Here is a 21235-nt window from a genome sequence, read left to right as displayed (position 1 = left end):
AACATAGCAGGAGTTAATAGAAGCAAAAAAAAAAAAAAGGATTAAGATCACTCTAGGAGGAATTGTAGAGCAGAGGTCCTAAACTAGCCTGCAGGTGATTTTTGGTTTTGTTTGTCATTTCTGTTTGATTGTTGTTTTTGATGATTTGACAATAAAAGGTTTTCTGAAAGACCAAAGTTTTGCAAATTCACACATTAAAATAATAGGAATGGGGTGGGGGGGAGTAGGAAAGAGGCAAATCACTCAAAACCCATAAGTTTGTAACCAGGATGTTAATAAAAATAATAAAAATTTTATTAAATCATCAGCACAGTTAAAAACCATATTACATTTCCCATAATTTTTTTTTGGGGGGGGTGAGAATATGTAAGTTTTACTGTCTTAGCAAATTTCAGTTATACAATACAGTGTTATTAGCTACAGTCACTGTTTTTTTATGTATTTTATTTTGGGCTGCAATGGGTCTTCATTGCTGTGCATGGGCTTTCTCTAATTGCAGTGAGCAGGGACCTACTCATCCTCGTGGAGCACGGGCTTCTCATTGCGGTGGCTTCTCTTGCGGAGCACGGGCTCTAGGAACAAGGGCTTCCTTAGCTGTGGCTCGTGGAGTCAGCAGATGTGCTGTGTGGGCTTAGTTGCTCTACGGCATGTGGAGTTTACCTGGACCAGGGATCCAACCTGTGTCCGCTTCATTGGTGGGCAGATTCCTATCCACTGTGCCACCAGGGAAGTCCTAAATGTAACTACTACTTTTTTTGTTTGTTTTGATTTGGGTTTGGTTTGTTTATTTGTCTCCTGATACATAGGGTCTGAGCATACCATGTGGGATCTCAGTTCCCCAATCAGGGATAGAACCCACATCCCCTGCGTTGGAAGTGTGGAGTCTTAACTACTGGACTACTAGGGAAGTCCCTAGTCATGATGTTTTACATTAGCGCCTCAAGTCTTATAGATATTACAGCTAAAAATGTATACCCTTTTACAAGCTATTTCTTGTTTCCCCCACCACCACCACCCAGCCCATGGCAACCACTTTTCTACTCTGTTTATAAGAGCTTGGCTTTATTTTTTTTTAAGGTTTCACTTATAAGTGACATTATGCAGTATTTCTTTTTCTCTGTCTTATTTCATGTAGCATGATACCCTCGAGTTCTATCCATGCTGTTGTAAATGGCAGGATTTCCTTTCTCATGGTTGAATAATATTCCACTGTGTATATATTCCATATAATCTTTATCCATTCATCTGTTGATGGACATTTAGGCTGTTTCCATAACTTGGCTATTGTGAATAATGCTACAGTGAATATAGGAATGTGTTTATCTCTTTGATATCCTATTTTTATTTCCTCTGGCTATATGCCCAGAAGTAGGATTGCTAGAAAATCTGGTAATTTTGTTTACCAAATAAATACCAAAACAATATTTAAGGAACTTTGACACTGTTTCCCACAGTGGTTGCACCATCTTACATTCCCACCAACAGTGCACAAGCATTTTGTTTTCTCCACATTCTCACCAACACTTGGAGAAGGCAGTGGCACCCCACTCCAGTACTCTTGCCTGGAAAATCCCATGGATGGAGGCGTCTGGTAGGCTGCAGTCCATGGCGTCGCTAAGAGTCGGATACGACCGAGCGAATTCACTTTCATTTTTCACTTTCATGCATTGGAGAAGGAAATGGCAACCCACTCCAGTATTCTTGCCTGGAGAATCCCAGGGATGGGGGAGCCTGGTGGGCTGCCGTCTATGGGGTCACACAGAGTCGGACACAACTGAAGTGACTTAGCAGCAGCACCAACACTTGTTATTTTTTGTCCTTTGGATGACAGTCATTCTGACAGGTGTGAGGTGATAATTTGTGATTTTGATTTGCATTTCCCTGATTTGGAAAACTCAGCAGTGGCCACAGGACTGGCAAAGGTCAGTTTTCATTCCAATGCCTAAGAAAGGCAATCCCAAAGAATGCTCAGACTACCACAAAATTGCACTCATCTCACACGCTAGTAAAGTAATGCTCAAAATTCTCCAAGCCAGGCTTCAGCAATATGTGAACCGAGAACTTCCAGATGTTCAAGCTGGTTTTAGAAAAGGCAGAGGAACCAGAGATCAAATTGCCAATATCCACTGGATCATCGAAAAAGCAAGAGAGTTCCAGAAAAACATCTATTTCTGCTTTATCGACTATGCCAAAGCGTTCGACTGTGTGGATCACAATAAACTGTGGAAAATTCTGAAGGAGATGGGAATACCAGACCACCTGACCTGCCTCTTGAGAAACCTATATGCAGGTCAGGAAGCAACAGTTAGAACTGGACATGGAACAACAGACTGGTTCCAAATAGGAAAAGGAGTTCGTCGAGGCTGTATATTGTCACCCTGCTTATTTAACTTATATGCAGACTACATCATGAGAAACGCTGGGCTGGAAGAAGCACAAGCTGGAATCAAGATTGCCGGGAGAAATATCAATAACCTCAGATATGCAGATGACACCACCCTTATGGCAGAGAGTGAAGAGGAACTAAAAAGCCTCTTGATGAAAGTGAAGGACGAGAGTGAAAAAGTTGGCTTAAAACTTAGCATTCAGAAAACTAAGATCATGGCATCTGGTCCCATCACCTCATGGGAAATAGATGGCGAAACAGTTGAAACAGTGTCAGACTTTATTTTTGGGGGCTCCAAAATCACTGCAGATGGTGACTGCAGCCATGAAATTAAAAGACACTTACTCCTTGGAAGGAAAGTGATGACCAACCTAGACAGTGTATTAAAAAGCAGAGACATTACTTTGCCAATAAAGGTCTGTCTGATCAAGGCTATGGTTTTTCCAGTGGTCATGCATAGATGTAAGAGTTGGACTGTGAAGAAAGCTGAGTGCTGAAAAATTGATGCTTTTGAACTATCGTGTTGGAGAAGACTTTTGAGAGTCCCTTGGACTGCAAGGAGATCCAACCAGTCCATCCTGAAGGAGATCAGTCCTGGGTGTTCATTGGAAGGACTGATGCTGAAGCTGAAACTCCAATACTTTGGCCACCTGATGCGAAGAGTTGACTCATTGGAAAAGACCCTGATGCTGGGAGGGATTGGGGGCAGGAGGAGAAGGGGATGACAGAGGATGAGATGGCTGGATGGCATCACTGACTCGATGGGCATGAGTTTGAGTAAACTCCAGGAGTTGGTGATGGACAGGGAGGCCTGGCGTGCTGCTATTCATGGGGTCACAAAGAGTCGGACTTGACTGAGCAACTGAACTGAACTCAACTGATTAGTGATGTCGAGCACTTTTGCATGTGCCTGTTAGCATTTGTAGATCTCCTCTGAAAATAACAAAAACAAAAAATGCCTATTCATTTTCTCTGCCCATTTCTTAACTGGATTGTTTCAGGTTTTTTTGCTGTTGAGTTGTATGAGTTCCTTATATATTTTGGATATTAACCTCTTATCTGCTGAATAATTTGCAAATATTTTCCTTCATTCATAGTCTAAAACCATGTTAAACCCCCAATAATTTTTTTTTTAAAGAGAGTGGTTGACAACTTGATAGAAGGTGGTGTGAGGAAGAGTTGAGTCTGATGAGTTGAAGAAGAAAGAGCAAGTGTAAAAAAAAAAAAAAAGAAAAGAAAAGAAAGAAAGGGCAAGTGTACTAAGACAAACACCCAACAAGCAAAGAAAAACAGAAAATGAGTGCATTCAGCTGGTCAAGGTACTTTGTGCTCAGTTGCTGTTACTTCTTTGTGTACCATGACAAGAAAAACCAATAGAAAACCAACAGCAACTATCCCTAATACTGATATCAGTCCCATCTTTACTAGAAGAGAGCATAAAAGAATCATGCCTTTTTCTCCTCTGTCCTACCTGACTATTAATAGTTATGCTTATAATTCATTGCTTTTGGTAAGGCTGCCGAAGAGATGAAAATGACTCTATCCCATTTTGAATGCCGTTAGCATGAGGGTATACAATATCCATTTACCACAGACCGCACCACTCCCTACTGTCTTATACCCCTCCTAGCCCATCTATTTCATGTGTTTATATTTCTGGCTTTCTCTCTGTTGGACTTGCATTTGCAGGCCCTTGTATAGAGAAGAAAATAATGTAGGGGAAAAGCTCACCTTTGAGGGCAGGCCAGGAACTAAACACTGGTCACCAGAGAGGTAGATGGAGCATCAGGAGAAAATGTTAGAGCTTAAACCAGAGGAGAAAATGATTTCAGAAAAATAGAGTTGCAAATATAAGATGCTATGGAGAAGTCTTAATAGATCATTGAGACTTCCCTGATGACCCAGTGGTTAAGAATCCACCTGCCAATGCAGGGGACATGGGTTTGATCCCTGGTCTAGGAAGATTCTACATGCTGCAGAGCAACTAAACCCATGTGCCAAAGCTACTGAGCCCACACGCCCTAGAGCCCTTCTCTGCAACAAGAGAAGCCACCTCAATAAGAAACCTGTGTACTGCAAGTAGACCCCCATGCGCCACAACTAGAGAAAACCCACATGCAGCAACAAAGACCCAGTGCAGTCAGAAAAATAAAGAAATGAATAAATTAAAAAAGATATTTAAAAAGAGAAAGCATTAGATTTATGGGGCAGTACAGCATCAGTGACTGCTGGGAGCAGCTTGTGTGTGGCGTGGTGATGGCAGGGTCAGGCTGCCACACCAGGGAAGCAGGGCTGCGGAGAGGGAGGAGGGAATGTGCGCCACTCTTTCAAGAAATTTGATGAGGAAAGAAAAGAGAGCGGAGAGGCTTTTACAGGGAGACACGTTGAGAGAATTCTCTTTGTACGAGGAGGAACACTTGAGCATATTATTTTTAGAATGAAGAGAAGTAGCTACTGGGGAGGAATAGGGAAATGATTGAAGATGAGAGAGCGAGAGCAAGAGAAAAGACTAAATGGAACAACTCTCCAGGGAGCTTATTTCCATTACATAATTCACTAAACAAATGTGGATTCATCTTTGTTTCAGTTCTAGCACCTTCTGACTGCGAGTGTGATTTCTGGCAGTACGTTTACAGGCTCTCCCCTGCCCCCGCTCACACACACCCCAGTGACAGCTCTGGATAGAGCCTTTGGAAAGATCTGCATACTACAGTGGTGTGGACCAGAAGACATCTGTTGGTAGTGAGTGCCTTTTGCCAAGTTGGAGTGGAGCGCTGCATCCCTGAAACTATCAGGAACTGAGGCAAGCCATCTCTGCTGTGACCCAGCCCTGAAGGCGGCCAGCAAATCTTCAGGATGAGTGGATCCCTTCTTATATGATACCGGCTGCCTCATTATGCTTAATATTTCAAACGTTATTAATTTTTAATTATTTACATTTAATTATCTGCAACACTTAAGCATCCAAATTCCATAGCTGATGTTCCTAATGAAATATTTACTAAACAATCAACCCTCTTGGATTCCACAGAGCCAGATGTTTTCAACTGGGAGCAAATCCTTCCTCCAGGAGGCTGCCTTTGCTTTCTTGTGTTCTAGATGGACATGGCTGACTCTGAGCACTCGTGGCTTCAGCCAGAGCGTCTACTTTATCTCAGGGACACTCTGTCAATTCTTAAGGGATGGATGGCCCTGCTCAGCACTAGTGATAGCAAGTTGAGTGTCACTGGCACACTCAAGCCATCTCCCTTCTCATTTCTCTTCTGTTAGGGCTGGAAATATATTAACAGGTAAACAGTTTTGGTGATAGAAAAGCAAGACAATCTTATTCATGGTCCAAAGGCAGAGGCATGATGAAAACGAATCAGAACTCCTACAAGAGATGGTCACTCATACAACTAATCAACCAGCTGACTTTTCCTTACAAAATCAGGACCCATTGTCAATGGGAATACCATTTCCAGAGCAAAGGCCAAGGGAAGCAGGCTCATCCACTTGGGCTCCCTGACACAAATACTCCACAGTTCTATCATCCTTTGTGCAAAAGGAAGGGTCTTAAGGCCAACAAAATATGCACAGTTTCACTTGGTTTTCCAGGAGCAGAGATGAAAGAAATGATGCTAATCTACCTGTGCTCACCACTAGGGCCGTCCTTGCTGTCTCTTACAAGATCACTGGGAGGGCTGACTATGTGATGTATCTGGCAGTGTGGTTGAGAGTAAGGGGTAAGAGTTAACCCTTCACTCATTCCACATGTATTTATTGATCACCTGCTATATGTCAGGCCCTGCTGTAGGCACTGGAGAGGCAGAGGCAAACGAGACAGACATGGTTGCTACCATCATGGAATTTATTTTCCAGTGAATGGAAGACCCGGGATTTAACTGCCACCTACCTGCTGAATGACTTTGCTTAAGTTAATTAACCTCTCCACTTCCTTATCTGAAACTGAGAATAATCTGAGTACCACTTTCATAGTGTCACTGTGATTATTTAATTATGTACATGCAAATGCATGTACAACTCAGAAATCATAAGACTGGCACCCACAGCCAGCTTCACTGAGTTGTAGGTTAGTTACACGTGTATAGTTCACTAAAACTTATATTTGAGGCATGTAATAGAATTAGCAATTTAACTATGAGTATTGGTTACAGTTGCTATTACTAGGCACAGCTCTAATTTAAAGAGCAGTTGGAGACAAGATACAGAAGATGTGGCTGTGGTGACCACATATTAGAGAAGAGGGATTTCTGAGTTCAGGTAAAGTCAACCCATTAGTATAAAACCTGGCATGAAATAAGTGTTCAATAAATGCTAGTTGTTGTCAGTATTGTTATGATTATTAGGCCCTGAAGTCTTCATAAATAGGTAGACTCCCTATCTCCTCCTCATTTGTTTGGTTTGGTGGGCTTTTATCATGTTCCTTTACCTGCTGAATATTTCTCTGCCTTTTCATCTTGTTTAAAGCAAATTTCGTATTTTTTAAAATAACTTTTGTGATTTTGTTTTATTTGTTTTTTTTAATATTGTATTTTTGAGAGTCTAACCTCTACTCTAGATTTTTAATCTTTACTTTTTGGTATTTGTTATCAATTCTGTACCTTTAAGAATCCAATCTGCAGTACCCATTTTTACTTAGAAGTGTGATTACTGGCTTGGTTGCTCTCTCTCCCTTTGAATCTTCTTTTTCTCCCCTAGGTCACCTCTATCTCCTCCCTCCCCTTCTCTTCTCTACTTAACTCTGTGGCCTTTCTGTATGCTGGAAGTTTGTGGTTCCTCTTTATTGTGGAGGTTCCTCCCTGTGGGTGGGGTTGAACGAGTGGCTTGTCAAGGTTTCCTGGTTAGGGAAGCTTGCATCGGTGTTCCAGTGGGTGGAGCTGGATCTCTTCTCCCTGGAGTGCACTGAAGTGTCCAGTAGTGAGTTTTGAGGTGTCTATGGGTTTGGTGTGACTTTGGGCTGCCTGTATTTTTGTGTTCAGGGTTATGTTCCTGCGTTGCTGGAGAATTAGCGTGGTATGTCTTGCTCTGAAACTTGTTGGCTCTTGGGTGGAGCTTGGTTTCAGTGTAGGTATGGAGGCTTTTGGATGAGCTCTTGTCAGTTAATGTTCCCTGGAGTCAGGAGTTTTATGGTGTTCTCAAGTTTTGGATTTAAGCCTCCTTCCTCTGACTTTCAGTCTTATTCTTACAGTAGCTTCAAGACTTCTCTATCTATACAGCACCGATGATAAAACATCTAGGTTAATGGTGAAAAGATTCTCCACAGTGAGGGACACCCAGAGAGGTTCGCAGAGTTACATGGAGAAGAGGAGAGGGAGGAGGGAGATAGAGGTGACCAGGAGGAGAAAGAGGGGAATCAAAAGGAGAGAGACCAGTCTAGCCTGTGATCAGTTCCCTAAGTGCTCTCCACAGCCCAGAACACCCAAAGAGATTCACAGAGTTAAGTAGAGAAGAGAAGGGGAGGGAGGAGATAGAGGTGACCTAGGGGAGAAAAAGGAGATTCAAAGGGAGAGAGAGCAACCAAGCCAGTAATCACACTTCTAAGTAAAAATGGGTACTGCAGATTGGATTCTTAAAGGTACAGAATTGATAACAAATACCAAAAAGTAAAGATTAAAAATCTAGAGTAGAGGTTAGACTCTCAAAAATACAATATTAAAAAAAACAAATAAAACAAAATCACAAAAGTTATTTTAAAAAATACGAAATTTGCTTTAAAAATAGTGTCTTTTTTTCTTGCAACATAATAGTAGGTTTTAAAAATGAAAATTAAAGGAGTAATAAAGAACTTAAAATTTTTTTAATTTAAAAAATTAAAAATGATAATAGCAAAATATATCTAGGAATTTCTCTGGAGCTGTTGAGGGCAGTATGGGGTCAGTTCAGTTTCAGATAGTTCCTTGTTCCAGCTTACACTTCTTCTCAAGGTCTATACGTCCCTTCCAGTGTAGCCAGTGCTAACTACAGGGATTTAATCTGTTGCACCCGTCACTTCCAAAGCTGCTCCCTCTTCTATGTTTATTTTGGTTTCCTCTGTTTGCAAGTCTCTTCAGTATCTAACTTCCCCTCTGACACAAGGGGGTGAAAGTGGTCACTTATTTAGGCTCACTTGTTCAGTTGTGCTGCGGGGAGGAAGGGACGCTGCAAACAAATATCACTGGCGTGCGTGGGGAGTGCTCTCAGAGTCTGGGTCACACTGGGTTTGCCCCCGCTCACAGCGTGTGTGCTTTCCCAGACTACGCTGCTCAGGCTCCAGATTGCTCTGCAGGGAACTGTCTGAGGCGAGCCCTGGGTTGTGTGCACTTCTCAGATCTATGCTGCTCAGGTTCAGGTTCTTGGGTACTCCACAAAGGCGCAGACTCAGTTGGGCCTGCATTTTGTGCCCTTCCCAGGGCCAAGCAGCTCAGGTGACCAGATGCTTGGCGAGGTCACTCTCCCCAAGTGCAGTGCATCTTATCACCTCCCCAGTCCCGGCCACTTGGTTTCCTGGGTGCGCAGCAGGAGCACCGTCTCAGGTGTGCCGTGTGTCTCTTCTGAGGAGCTGATCTCTGGCTGCGACCTTCCTGGCAGATGTCAACTGTCCAGGATCCCAGGAAGACTTGGTTAGCAACTGGGAGCCTGCTCGCAGTTTGGTAGGGGATGCCATCTCTGGGGCCGAGTTTGCCCCTAGCCTTCCGGCTCTAGCTGTCGCCCACCTGCCTCCCATCCTCCAGAGGGGGATGGGCCAGTCCGCTGCCAGCTAGCTCTCCTCTTGTATTCGCCCAGTCCTTTGCAGCCTGGCAGTGCCTTAGGTTAGAGCTTTTTGGGAAAAGTTCTCGCGCGCACTTTCGCCTTTTTTTTTTTTTTTTCCTCTCTCTCTCTCCCTCTGGCTATCCCATGGTTTGGGTTGCTATCTGATATTAGCTCACTCAGATTGTCCTCAGGGCATTCAGGCCTGGTCCTTACCCTAAACAATGCATCCCGCGCCTCCCTGTTCAGCCCTGTTTGCTGGTGACGGACGCTAGCATCTGGGCTACTTCTCTGCTGGGAGTTGCAGTTAGGCATGTAATATGTGGGTTTTATTTATTTATTTTTTCCTCCTGGTTATGTTGCCCTCTGAGAATCCAAAACTCCCCAGAGACCTACTGATGAGAGGGTTTCCTGGTGTTTGGAAACTTCTCCTCTTTTACAACTCCCTCCCCATGATGGGTCTCTGTCCCTAACTCTTTTGTCTCTCTTTTTCTATTTTATATTTTGTCCTACCTCCTTTTGAAGATGATGGGCTGCCTTTCTGGGTGCCTGGTGTCCTCCACCAGCATTCAGAAGTTGTTTTGTGGTATTTGCTCAGCGTTCAAATGATCTTTCAATGAATTTGTTGAGGAGAAAGTGGTCTTCCGTCCTGTTCCTCCACCATCTTAGGGGAGACTCTCCAAGTCTTCATAAATAAATAAGACTGATATAATGGAGCACAATGTGGTGCTTGTACATACAAAAAAATGAATAAATGTTAGCTCACACAAACTCATGTTACTGTGCTTTTTATGACAGACTATTTTAAACCTGTATTAAATGGAAGGGACCTTAGAAGCGATGTCACCTGGCTCCTTCAGGGTGATGAAACTTGAGATCCTTAGAAATATAATAACTTGGGCAAGTTACATAGTAAGAGGTAAACTGGGAATTAAAATCTGGTCTTTTGCTGCAGCTGGAAAAGGTCTGCTGGACCCATGCTGCCTCTCTTCTAACTCCCTCATCTCAATCAAGTTCAACGAAAATGACGGTAAGGTCCATACCGTAGTGGCAGCTGCAAACACCTTTCGCTTTCATGCCAACCTTAGTTACAAGCTTTGGAGTGCATCCATTTTGCCTTCTCTGGCTCCTCACCTTTCTGTCACCTGTCTTTTGGGGTTCATAACAAAAATAAAACACAAACACAAAAATCGTAGGTCTGACAATCATAGCCGGTTTCACTGGATGGCTAGAACTTAGTTATGCTTGTAGAGATTCACTGAAAACTTTTTTTGGAGCCTCAAAAAATTAGCATTTTTATTGTGAGTGTTAACTAAAAATTGTCATTACTGGGCACAACTTTAGTTAAGTAGCAGTTGGAGGCAAATTACAGAAACTGTGGCTGACCAAACGTCAGGATTATCAACTCTGTGAGCTTGGGTGATGGGTAAGACGTTGTGTAATTTCTTGTAGCACACAAGCCGCTTAGATACTTACTACCTCTGTTCCTTCTTAAATATACAGTGTTGTGCTCAGTGGTTTGCACTGAACATGTAACCGGCAGTATTCAGTAAAGTTACTTGACAGCTCCTTCTAAAATAAATCTGATTTTATCTTTGTGTCATATAATTTCCCATGCTGAGAAGTTCACATTATCATCAACATAATAACAGTGCCTACAGCAGGCAGTCCTAAAGTACTTCTAAACCCAGGTTCCCTCAACACCACAACTTTCTAGCACAGGAGTCCCCAGTCTCCAGGATCTGATATCTGGTGATCTGAGGTGGAGCTGATGTAATAATAATAGAAATAAAGTGCACAATAAATATAAAATGCTTAAATCATCCCAAAACCATCCCCCTTCCCACCCCAGTCTGTGCAAAAATTGTCTTCCACGAAACTGGTCCTGGTGCCAAAAAGATTGGGGACCGCTGTTCCAGCAGGTTGGGGAGAAGGCTATCTAATTCCAACCATGAATCATCAGACACAAGTAACATGAGAATTTAACTGTAAGTTTTTTTTTTTTTTCTTTCCCCTGACGTCTTAGTAGATAATTAATGCTTTTCATTCATTGTTGTGACAAGATATTACATCTAGCTTACGGAAACCAGTTCCAAAATATGAAGACATGATAGCTGCCAAGATTCCGGTCACACACATTTCAAATGGTGTGGACTTTCTCTGGAGTGTACCTGACTACTGTGTTCTTTAACAAAAGTAGGGTGTGAGTTTGCACACACAGGGTGCAACAGGAGGATTGTGGGTGTCCAGCAGGTAATTCATTTCGTGGTCACGTGCTGAGGAAAACAAGAGTTTTGAGTGTAGATGGATCAAAAGCAAGGAGTCCTGTGTGTCCCCGCTGCTGCTTCTCTTACCCTAAGGCTGCCCAAGGCGAGAGGTTTCATCCTGGTAGGGTGCACATGTGCTTCCCCTGATATAGGGGGCCAGAAATCCAGAAGTAAATGTGTTCTGGTTCTGTCTGAGAACACTGGCAACAATTCCCGTGCAATTGCTTTCATTTTTTAAAAGGGAGAAATAGATGGCCATCGGGTCACTTTCACAGCTAGTAGTTTATAGGTCAAGATGATCTGGAGCTAAGAAATGTGATATTCATTATGAAAAATAGAAAGCTTTGTTTAGCAGAGAATTTTTGTTTAATTACAAGCCCAAAAGGCTGAGATCGAAAAGTATTTAATGTACCAAGAATAAATTAAATTTCCCCCTTTCTATCTTTCTTTACTTATTCCTCTAATTGTTTATTTTGAACCCTCTCTTCACCCATGAGAATGTGAGCCACACGGAGGTGGAGATTTTTGTCCATTTGCTTGCTGTGTATCCCCAGGGCCTTACACAGAGTCTGGCAAATACAAGTATCCAATATGTACTCACTGACCAACAAATGAATGGATGAGTGAATTGTAAATTGAAAAACCATCCTTCCAAACGAATTCATTTGCGGATGTAAGCTAGCACATTCCCTAGAAAGCAGCTTCCTTCATTAAGGGTAGGCTTTAAGGTTCACAGGAGATTTTAGCATCAGCCTAATGATGCTGATTTTCCTTGGAAATTGCTCTCTGCTCCTCTCCCCTAGTTTGTCTTCCCCAGCATTTGTTTTCAGATCAGCATTGGATCTAAAGTTATAGCTTTTTCTCCCCAGAATTCACCTGAGGAAAAATTGTCTTTTCCTTGCATTTGAAGCTTAGCGAATTGAGGAAAACCAACTTAGGCGAACATCTGATGATCTTTTGAAAAAAAAAAAAAAAGAGAGAGACCTGGAAGCTCAAGACAGATGGTGCCGCTCCTGCCTTGGGGGTGCTGGGCAGCTTGGGCCCTGCTTGGAGTGGTTCTCCTGGGAAACCGGGACGGGTGGATTCCCTCCTGACCCAGCAGAAGTGCCAGGGCCATGCCAGTCACAGGGTAAAGTGGCTGGAGTGTGGGCCCTACACAGAGAGGGTCTATAAAACCCTCCTTACTGACTTAAGCCCCATCAGGCATTCTAAGATATCAGGACTCACCTAAACCTGATTAAAGGTGTCCCGAGGGCCTGGGGTTAACACTGAGTTGTTCTTTAAGTACAAGATTATGGTTTCCAATAAAGTGGATTTGTGATACCTGAGGTGATTTTGTGGAAGAAAAAAAGGAAGATTAAAAAGTCTGTGTCAAAGTAGTATTTTGATTAGACCAGAAGCATAATTTTAGAAAACAGAAAATAGTAGGGATGCCTTAGGAAATGTGCTTGGGGCCTGCCCTCCCCAGAGGAATGGAGTTGATAAATCATCTCCCGCCAGTCCCAATTTTTCAAGTGTGATGTTTTCAACATTTTGTAGACTTAAATTTTAAAGTAAAGAATGCACAACCCCGTATATTTAAGGTTATGCTATTGCACTTGTCATCTTTTTTAATTTTGGAAGATAGTTCATTTATCCTTGTTAGGTATATGATCCTATGCCTTACTTTTAATGAAGGAAGGAGAGTAAAACAGCAAGCTTCTTGGTTTAGGAAAAACTAATTAGTAAATTTTCCTCCAGTTCTCCAGGCTTGTGGCAACTGCTTCTTTCCTGACAACTGAACTTTGCATCCCAATCTCCATGAGTCTTAATAGAAGCCAAGCATTCTCTCCCCCTCACTGTGCTATAAGAATCATTTTTCCTGAGTGGAGTAATGGTTATGAAGTCATTTAGGTATTCACAGAAAAAAAATGCCTTTTACTGTTGTTTTTTTTATTGATTCCAGGAATGTGGCAAAGAGAAACCCTGTTCCATTTTACCGTAAATACTTTTAATCCAGAGATGACGTCTTAGTATACAGCAATGATTGATTTGAATTTAAATGAGTTGATATTCAGAGTTTTCATCTAGACTCAGATAAAACAACAAAATTATCAGTGACTCTGATTACATTTGGAGTTGCTACTTAGATTGCCTATGCAGTCTTGTATTTTCAGTACCACAAGTTTGAAAAAAAAAAAAAGGATAAAAGCTGATGTGTATTAGATCCTGAAAGTATATACTTCACCTCTCCTATTACTGACATTCACTCCTGGCTTCATTTCCAAAGAATTTCACCCATTTCTCCCACCAGGTCCAAGATCAATATCTTATTTTAAGTAAGAAGTTTTCACTCAAAGTAGGTTGACTTTTGAGTCTGACAAAGTAGAAATTAGAGTTATGGTGCTGTTTTAAGAGAAAAATTGGAGAGGTCTGATTCCCAATCTACATAATAATTCAACAGAATTTAAGGCTGTCTTTAGCACTTTGCATTAGCAGCAAGTAATTACCTCCAACTAGAATGAAATGAGGGTCAAGAATGGTTTCAAGCAATCAAGTGGAAGTGTTACTTGCTTTATTGAACATGCTAATTCAAAGCTGCACTTGGAAGAGTTAAAGAAGAAAAATGCCTCCAACCCAAATTGCCTTGTGAGCTATTTTTGCAAGAGTGGGCCAGAATGGTTTGTGGATGATAAAAAGTTTAAGTTGTTTAATTTTAATATTTTAAATGACTTTACCTAGGAATTTAAGTGATTTCAGATTTTTCATTTTTGTGTCTAAATTTAATGGTGCATTCAATGTACACAACGATAAGCACACATGTATTTTTTTGAACATGTTAACAACTATTTTCAAATGGGTGTGCCTACCCCTGAATGGATAGGTTGGTCTCCTACCAAATTATAAAATTAAGTAGATATAAATTCGTGTGTGGAAGTGTTACTGAACTAAACTTGGGTTCACCTGCCTGCTACCCAGCATAACCAATCGATTGACACAAAGTTGCAGTGAAGGAAGTACAGTGTCTATTTGCAGTGCACCAAACAAGGAGAACTGGTAGCTCATGCTCAAAAGACCCAAACTCCCCTATGGTTTTCAGGGAAGGGTTTTTAAATGCAGTATTTGGAGTGAGGGTTGCAGGGTGCATGACTTTCCTTTGACTGGGTGGTGGTGGTTAGGTGACAAGGTGGTATTTCAGGAACCTCAGTCATCAACTTTCAGGTTCCAACCAGACTGAGATCAGCATATAATCACCATCCTGTACCTGGTCAGGGGTCTTAGTTTCTGCATAACAACCCAAAGGTATGCATCTGATTGCTGTGTATATTCCTTGAGGAAGACTGTCCTATCATTGAACTATTGTTCAAGCTATCTTTCTTAATTGCTTTTCCTTTGTTTCTGCATATCATCATTTCTCTAATTAGTAACCATCTGAGTCTGCTCTTTGAAACTCAAGTAAGGCATAGAAGAGTAGAATCTTTTTCTATAAACAAGAAAAGGTGGGGGATACACAGGGGCTTTTGTACACGGGAGGGACTCACAGAGTCCTGTTCAATTTCAATCACCCCTTTTGTTTGATGCTTCTCAATCCTGAGGGGAACAGGAGCCGGACAAGAAAGGCAATTAGGTTTTGGATAGAGAGGTTAATCATACTTGTCAGGGGAACTCGGTTTTGGGGCGACCTGGTTTCTAAAGTGCTAGCTGAGTCCAGTTCCTCTTATGAAATTCTAGGCCTGTAGAATTTTGATCCAAACTCAGACACAGTTTTGCTTACTCAATTATCCATGATTCTAACCTTGGGGAACAATTAAAATTCATAACTGTATTTATTAGCAACAGAGCTTCCCAGATACTCAGTGGTAAAGAATCCACCTGCCGATGCAGGAGACAAAGGACACCTGCATTCAATCCCTGGATCAGGAAGATCTCCTAGAGAAGGAAATGACAACCCACTCCAGTAGTCTTGCCAGAATAATCCCATGGAGGGAGGAGCATGGCAGGCTACAGTCCATGGAGTCACAAAGTGTCGGACGCGACTGAGCACACACACACACACACACACACACACACACATTTATTAGCAAGACAGTAATGAGAATAAAAATGAAATCATGCCCAGAATTCCTGAATTTGCCTCTTTTTAAATATAAATTTATTTATTTTAATTGGAGGCTAATTACTTTATAATATTGTAGTGGTTTTGCCATACGTTGACATGGATCCGCCATGGGTGTACATGTGTTCCCCATCCTGAACCCCCCTCCCACCTCCCTCCCTATCCCATCCCTCTGGGTCATCCCAGTGCACCAGCCCCGAGCACCCTGTCTCATGCATCAAACCTGGACTGGCAATTCATTTCACATATGATAACTTACATGTTTCAGTGCCATTCTCCCAAATCATCCCACCCTCACCCTCTTCCACAGAGTCCAAAAGACTGTTCTATACATCTGTGTCTCTTTTGCTGTCTCACATATAGGGTTATCATTACCATCTTTCTAAAAATTCCATATATATGTATTGGTGCTTTTCTTTCTGGCTTACTTCACTCTGTATAATAGGCTCCAGTTTCATCCACCTCATTAGAACTGATTCAAATGTATTCTTTTTAATAGCTGAGTAATAGTCCATTGTGTATATATACCACTGCTTTCTTATCCATTCATCTGCAGCTCAATTCCATAAAAATGAATTTGCCTATTTTTATTAGACATTAACTGAAGGTTAGGATGAATAATATTTTATATATCTAAGTTGATTATAATATAAATAATTCTGACCTAGAAATTGTATCTTGTAGCTTTAAAAACATATTTCCTCTATCATGTGGCAGGAAATAAGTAGAGATTAAGCTCTTTTAAAATAATTAAAGACAATTTAGATGATACGAACAAACTTTATTTAACACTTCATGAAGCAAGCAGCCTCCATTTGCCAGGGTCCAGAGAACTTCATTATGGGCTGGAAGGCAGGATGCTTTTATAGGATAAAGAATAATAAATAAAGAAGAGAAAATGAACAAGGGAAAAGGAAATACGTACAGAACCCTGAATTGGCTTGGTATGTGGGGATTGGTTGACAGGATACATTGTGTTTCTGGTCAGATGAAACTTTTCTCTGGACTTGAAAGTTACCTTTATCAGTTTGCTGACCTGGCATACCAGGCAGGGGTAGCTCCATCTTGGACCCAGACATTTATTTCATTGGCTATTTCAAGTGAATCCGCAACTTTATTTTTTCAAGAGGACAATTAGTTTTTATTTCAGGTATTGTAGTCTGAAATTCAGTTGGTATCTTTTTTTAATTGAAAAATATGGTAACCTTATATGCTCATTAAATGCTATTTTTCTAAAACATAGCATGCATGTTTAATCTCAGTACAATCGATTCAAAACCAAGTATGCATGTTACCTGCATCAAGGCTAGATAACAAATTATTGTAGTCTTCATCATCATCTTCACATTTTGTTTTCAATGCATTTGATGATTCATTGGCAGTATTTTTGTGATGACACCACATTAGTAGTAATAAGAATGTTTTAGGACCTAATTAATGATGGTTTAATTACAACATTTTGAATGACTGCCATTGCAGGAATTGATGCCTTACAGCTGGGGATTGTGAAGTGGGTACCTGTACTGTGAACCTTTGCCCTGTGAGGGACACTGCAGTCCCTGCTTTAGCTGACACAGACATGGTACGTGGGAGTACTTGGTCAGCTCATAACTGAACCAACACTTAACTGAAGTAGATGCCTTTTTTGTAGAGACCTAAATCCATAATTTTGAGCAGTCAAGCAATATGTACCAGGTGGCAATCTAAGGCTTTAATATGACTTGATCAATGGCAAGGGGGTTTGATTTCTTTGCCTTGAAATATCTAATTTAAAAATCTCTTGGGAGAGGAGAGGTAAATGATTTAATTGGTATCTTCTCTTCCTTCATTCCTTCATTTATGTCAGCGAAGGACAGGACATGAAGACCCAGAATTAATCTGCACATTAAAATGATTAATCATGAGGTTATGTAACTAAGAGGGAGATAGTGGGGATAAAAAGTTTCAGTAGGAAAAAGACAATGAGATGGGAGATAGGATTGTTTTCTTTGCTCTGCAGAAGAATTTTTAGTTTGATGTAGTTCCATTTGGCTATTTTCGCTTTTGTTGCCAATGTTTTTGTTGTCAGGTCTGTGAAATCACTGCCAAGATCAATGTCATGAAGTGTTTCCCCTGTTTTCTTAAGGAAAATTAGTAATTTTAAATGAGGGATTGTTAAAGCTAAAAGGGCATGATGATTAAAAAGCTATAAAATTATTGAAAGTTTACCATCTGAAGTATTTAAATATCCAGAAAGTTTATCTTTTATTTTATAATAGGTTTTGGGGGGGGGGGGTTGTTTGCTTGTTTTTGTTTTTTAGCAAAAAAAAAAAGGAACACAGGGGAAACTAGGACCAAAAGAGAAAATTTGGGCTTGTGTATAAATTCTCCTCAAATCCCTCCATCCTGTGCAGACAAATTCATATTTCTAAGCAGGATAGCAGGAATTGTTCAGTCGTTAAGTTGGTCCGAATCTTTGCGATAACAGGATCGGACAAACAGAGGAGGATCTCTAAACAAATGCAAAATGTTGAATTCACAGAAGCCTCCTGTCCTGCATCCTGCCTGCCCCCCACCTCCAACGTGTCATCCTCAGATGAAATGGGCTTGATAAATCAGAGGAAAGGTCAGGATAGACTATGCTTCAGTAACAAATAAACCTAACAAGTAAATTTTTTAACACACTGAGGTTTATTCTGCACTCAAAGTCCAAAATGAGTCAGATGACCCTTTTCTATCCTGTAGCCTGCAAACTTGCTGTGTCAGGAGAAGAGGGTGCTAACAGAGACATAGAGAACAGACGTGTGGTTGCCAGGCAGGAGAATGATGGGAGAGGGATGGATTGGGATTCTGTGATTAGCAGATGCAAGCTCTTATGCAGAGAACAGATGAACAACAAGGTTCTACTGTATAGCACAGGGAACTGCATTCAGTAACTCATTCAATAACTACATTCAATAATTCCATTCATAATGGAAAAGAATATTTTAAAATATATATGCACACATATATATATACATATATAACTGAATCATTTTGCTGTATACCAGAAACTAACATAACACTGTAAATCAACTATACTTCAATAGAATAAACTTTAAAAAAGAAAAAAAAGGAGAGAGCTAAAGGTTTGTTCCAAGTGCCTATGGGGGCCAGGAAGTACCCTCATGACAATTCCTCCCACATTTTGTTGATTGTAACTTGGCCACATTATCCCATCCTAAAGGAATTTGGGCCAGCAAGGGGCCATGGAGTGGGACTTAGAGGTTTCTGCCTCCTGTAAGCTCATCCTACCTTAGCAGTCAGCTCCCTGATTTCTCTCCACAGAACCAACCTCCCACCACAGAAAGAAAACTGGCCAGTAAGAAAGAGAGAGAGTGAATGAGAGCCTTAGGTCTCATATCAAGCTCCAGAGCACAAAATTGCAGAATGGTGCCAGATTCCAGTGTCAGAAAGTCCAGGTCATCCTGAGTTGCTGATGAGTGAGGAAAGAGAGAAACAAAACTATTAAAATAAGAATATATGCTAACACTAGTTAAATAAGATGATAAATAAGAATATACTTCTTACTCTCCTTCCCGTCCACCCACGTAACTATTTCCACTACAGTGATTCTGACAAAGTATGTGTCTGATTTCCTTACTCCAAAAACATATCAAGAACCATAAGCTTAGACGATTCATTTTCAACCTCATCTTCATTTGTTAAAGGGCAGCTATTACTGAGCCATTTCGTATTCTCCTGAATATCCTGTGACAGTGTGGTCACCGGCATGAGTGACACTTTTTGGACTCATCCAACCAACATACTGAATGTCTTCCATCTGCCAGGCCTTGTGCCAGGTTGATGCTTGGACTGCTTATTCTCTAGAGCTCATGGCCTAGCAGCTGCCATCTGAGTCTAGACAGATATGTTCCAGGAAACATATCTGCCATTTCTTGTAAGCCACATCCTGAGGGGTGTTGCTGGGTCTGTGCTCAGCCACAAAGGAAGAGGGCCTCTGAGGCACCAGTTGCTTACCGCTCCCTGCTAATCATATCCAGGATAGGACGGCCTGTACATTAGAGACAAAAATCTTCACTGTTCTCATGGGAGTTAAGAATTGGAATTAGTTTTTCCCAAAGCCAACTTTAGCTCTCTCCAACAATCAGATTTTATTTGAGAACTGGGAGAGCAGGGGAGAAGACATTATGTGTCTGTCTGGACCTCACTTTGGCATCAGAGATGCTCCTTGCCAGCCGTGATGCTGGCCCACGGTGAGTGGGACTGGAGTGGGAGCAGAAGCTGTGAGCTGGGACCCCAGGAGGGGCGCTTCCAAGTTCTTCCACTAACTAGCTCTGTGACCTTGAAGGAGTCCTTTGGTCCCTCCGAGCTCCAGTTTCCTCATGTGTAAGATCAAATGCTTGGACTAGACAGGCATCTCCTAGCTGTGACACATGCCTGTTCTGGGCCTCTTGTTCCTGAGGTCCCCAGCCCTGTGTCACACGGGGTCGGAGGCAGGATGCATCAGTGCCTTGTCATCAGAGTGATCCACTTGAGAGGCATTCCCCCACAGCAACTTGCCAAGAGAAAAATGATTAGAGATGTCACCTCCAAAACTCTTTGGAGTTGATTTCTTTTTTTCAACAACTTTCAAATTCTCACTGTGATCACAACCTGAAGAAGGAAATAGTCCTTATCCAGCCAGTAAAATCAACAAGTGGAATGGCTGGGGGTCTCTGCACATCACCGAGACACTTTGCCAAAGGGTCCTTATCCCATTGGTGAGGGTTTAGAGAGAGGCAGTGATCAGCAGGATGCTGCCTGTCCCCAGGAGCCCAACTCACCCAAGGGGACTTGCCATGTGGTATTGTGGAGGTCAGACTTTAGTGCTTCAAAGAGGCTCAGCCTTCTCACATTCACAAACATATTTTGCATGTGATGGAACTGAAGCCCAAGGAGGTTGATTAGCCCAAGGCCATGAACCTTGGGCAGAAATGAGATGAAAACTTGGATCTTCTAACTCCTAACTTACAGGCCCAAGCTCTTACCCTACACTGCGCTAGAAAATTCATAGATGCTTTCACTGAAATTGAACTTGTATCAGTAATAGTAATATGGCAATGATAGTGCTGGACTTCCCTGATAGCTCAGTGGTAAAGAACCTGCCTGCCAATGCAGAAGACATGAAACTCGGATTTGATCCCTGGGTTGGAAAGATCCCCTGGAGAAGAAAATGGCAACACACTCCAGTATTCCTGCCTGGGAAATTCCAAGGACAGAGAAGCCTGGTGGGCTACAGTCCATGGGGCTGCAAAGGGTCAGATATGAGTTAGCAGCTAAACAACAATAACAATGGTAGTGCCAGCAATAGTAATAATATATACCACATATTTATGTTATGTGTGTATCCTTTGTATTTTATACACACACATACACCATTTATTGAGCAGCCACCATTAGCCAGGCACTGAGATAGTCATTTTCTATATCTTAGATCTATTTTAAAGTAACTATAAGATATACTCTCTTCATTATCATTTACAGTCCTTACTATGAAAGAAAGTGAAGTCGCTCAGTCATGTTCAATTCTTTGCGACCCCATGGACACCAGGCTCCTCGGTCCATGGGATTTTCTAGGCAAGAGTGCTGGAGTGGGTTGCCATTTCCTTCTCCAGGGAATCTTCCCAACCCAGGGATCAAACCCAGGTCTCCCACATTGTAGACAGACGCTTTACCGTCTGAGCCACCAGGGAAGTCCTTACTAGGCACAGGCATTAAACTAGCCACCATGGTGAA

General features: G+C 41.7%; 1 protein-coding gene and 1 pseudogene across 1 annotated transcript in view; one reads left to right on the top strand and one right to left on the bottom strand.

The window, feature by feature from the left end:
- LOC122437363 overlaps positions 1-17307 on the bottom strand; it is an 82782-nt pseudogene extending 65475 nt beyond the window's left edge.
- Positions 1-21235, top strand: part of ST6GALNAC5 (ST6 N-acetylgalactosaminide alpha-2,6-sialyltransferase 5) — a 198746-nt gene that overhangs the window by 67028 nt on the left and 110483 nt on the right. The window lies entirely within an intron of this gene.

Source organism: Cervus canadensis, chromosome 2, assembly GCF_019320065.1.
Source record: "Cervus canadensis isolate Bull #8, Minnesota chromosome 2, ASM1932006v1, whole genome shotgun sequence".
In the NCBI taxonomy this organism is placed as follows: domain Eukaryota; kingdom Metazoa; phylum Chordata; class Mammalia; order Artiodactyla; family Cervidae; genus Cervus; species Cervus canadensis.
The sequence above is the reverse complement of the archived record's forward strand: the minus strand, read 5'-3'. Positions and strand labels throughout refer to the sequence as shown.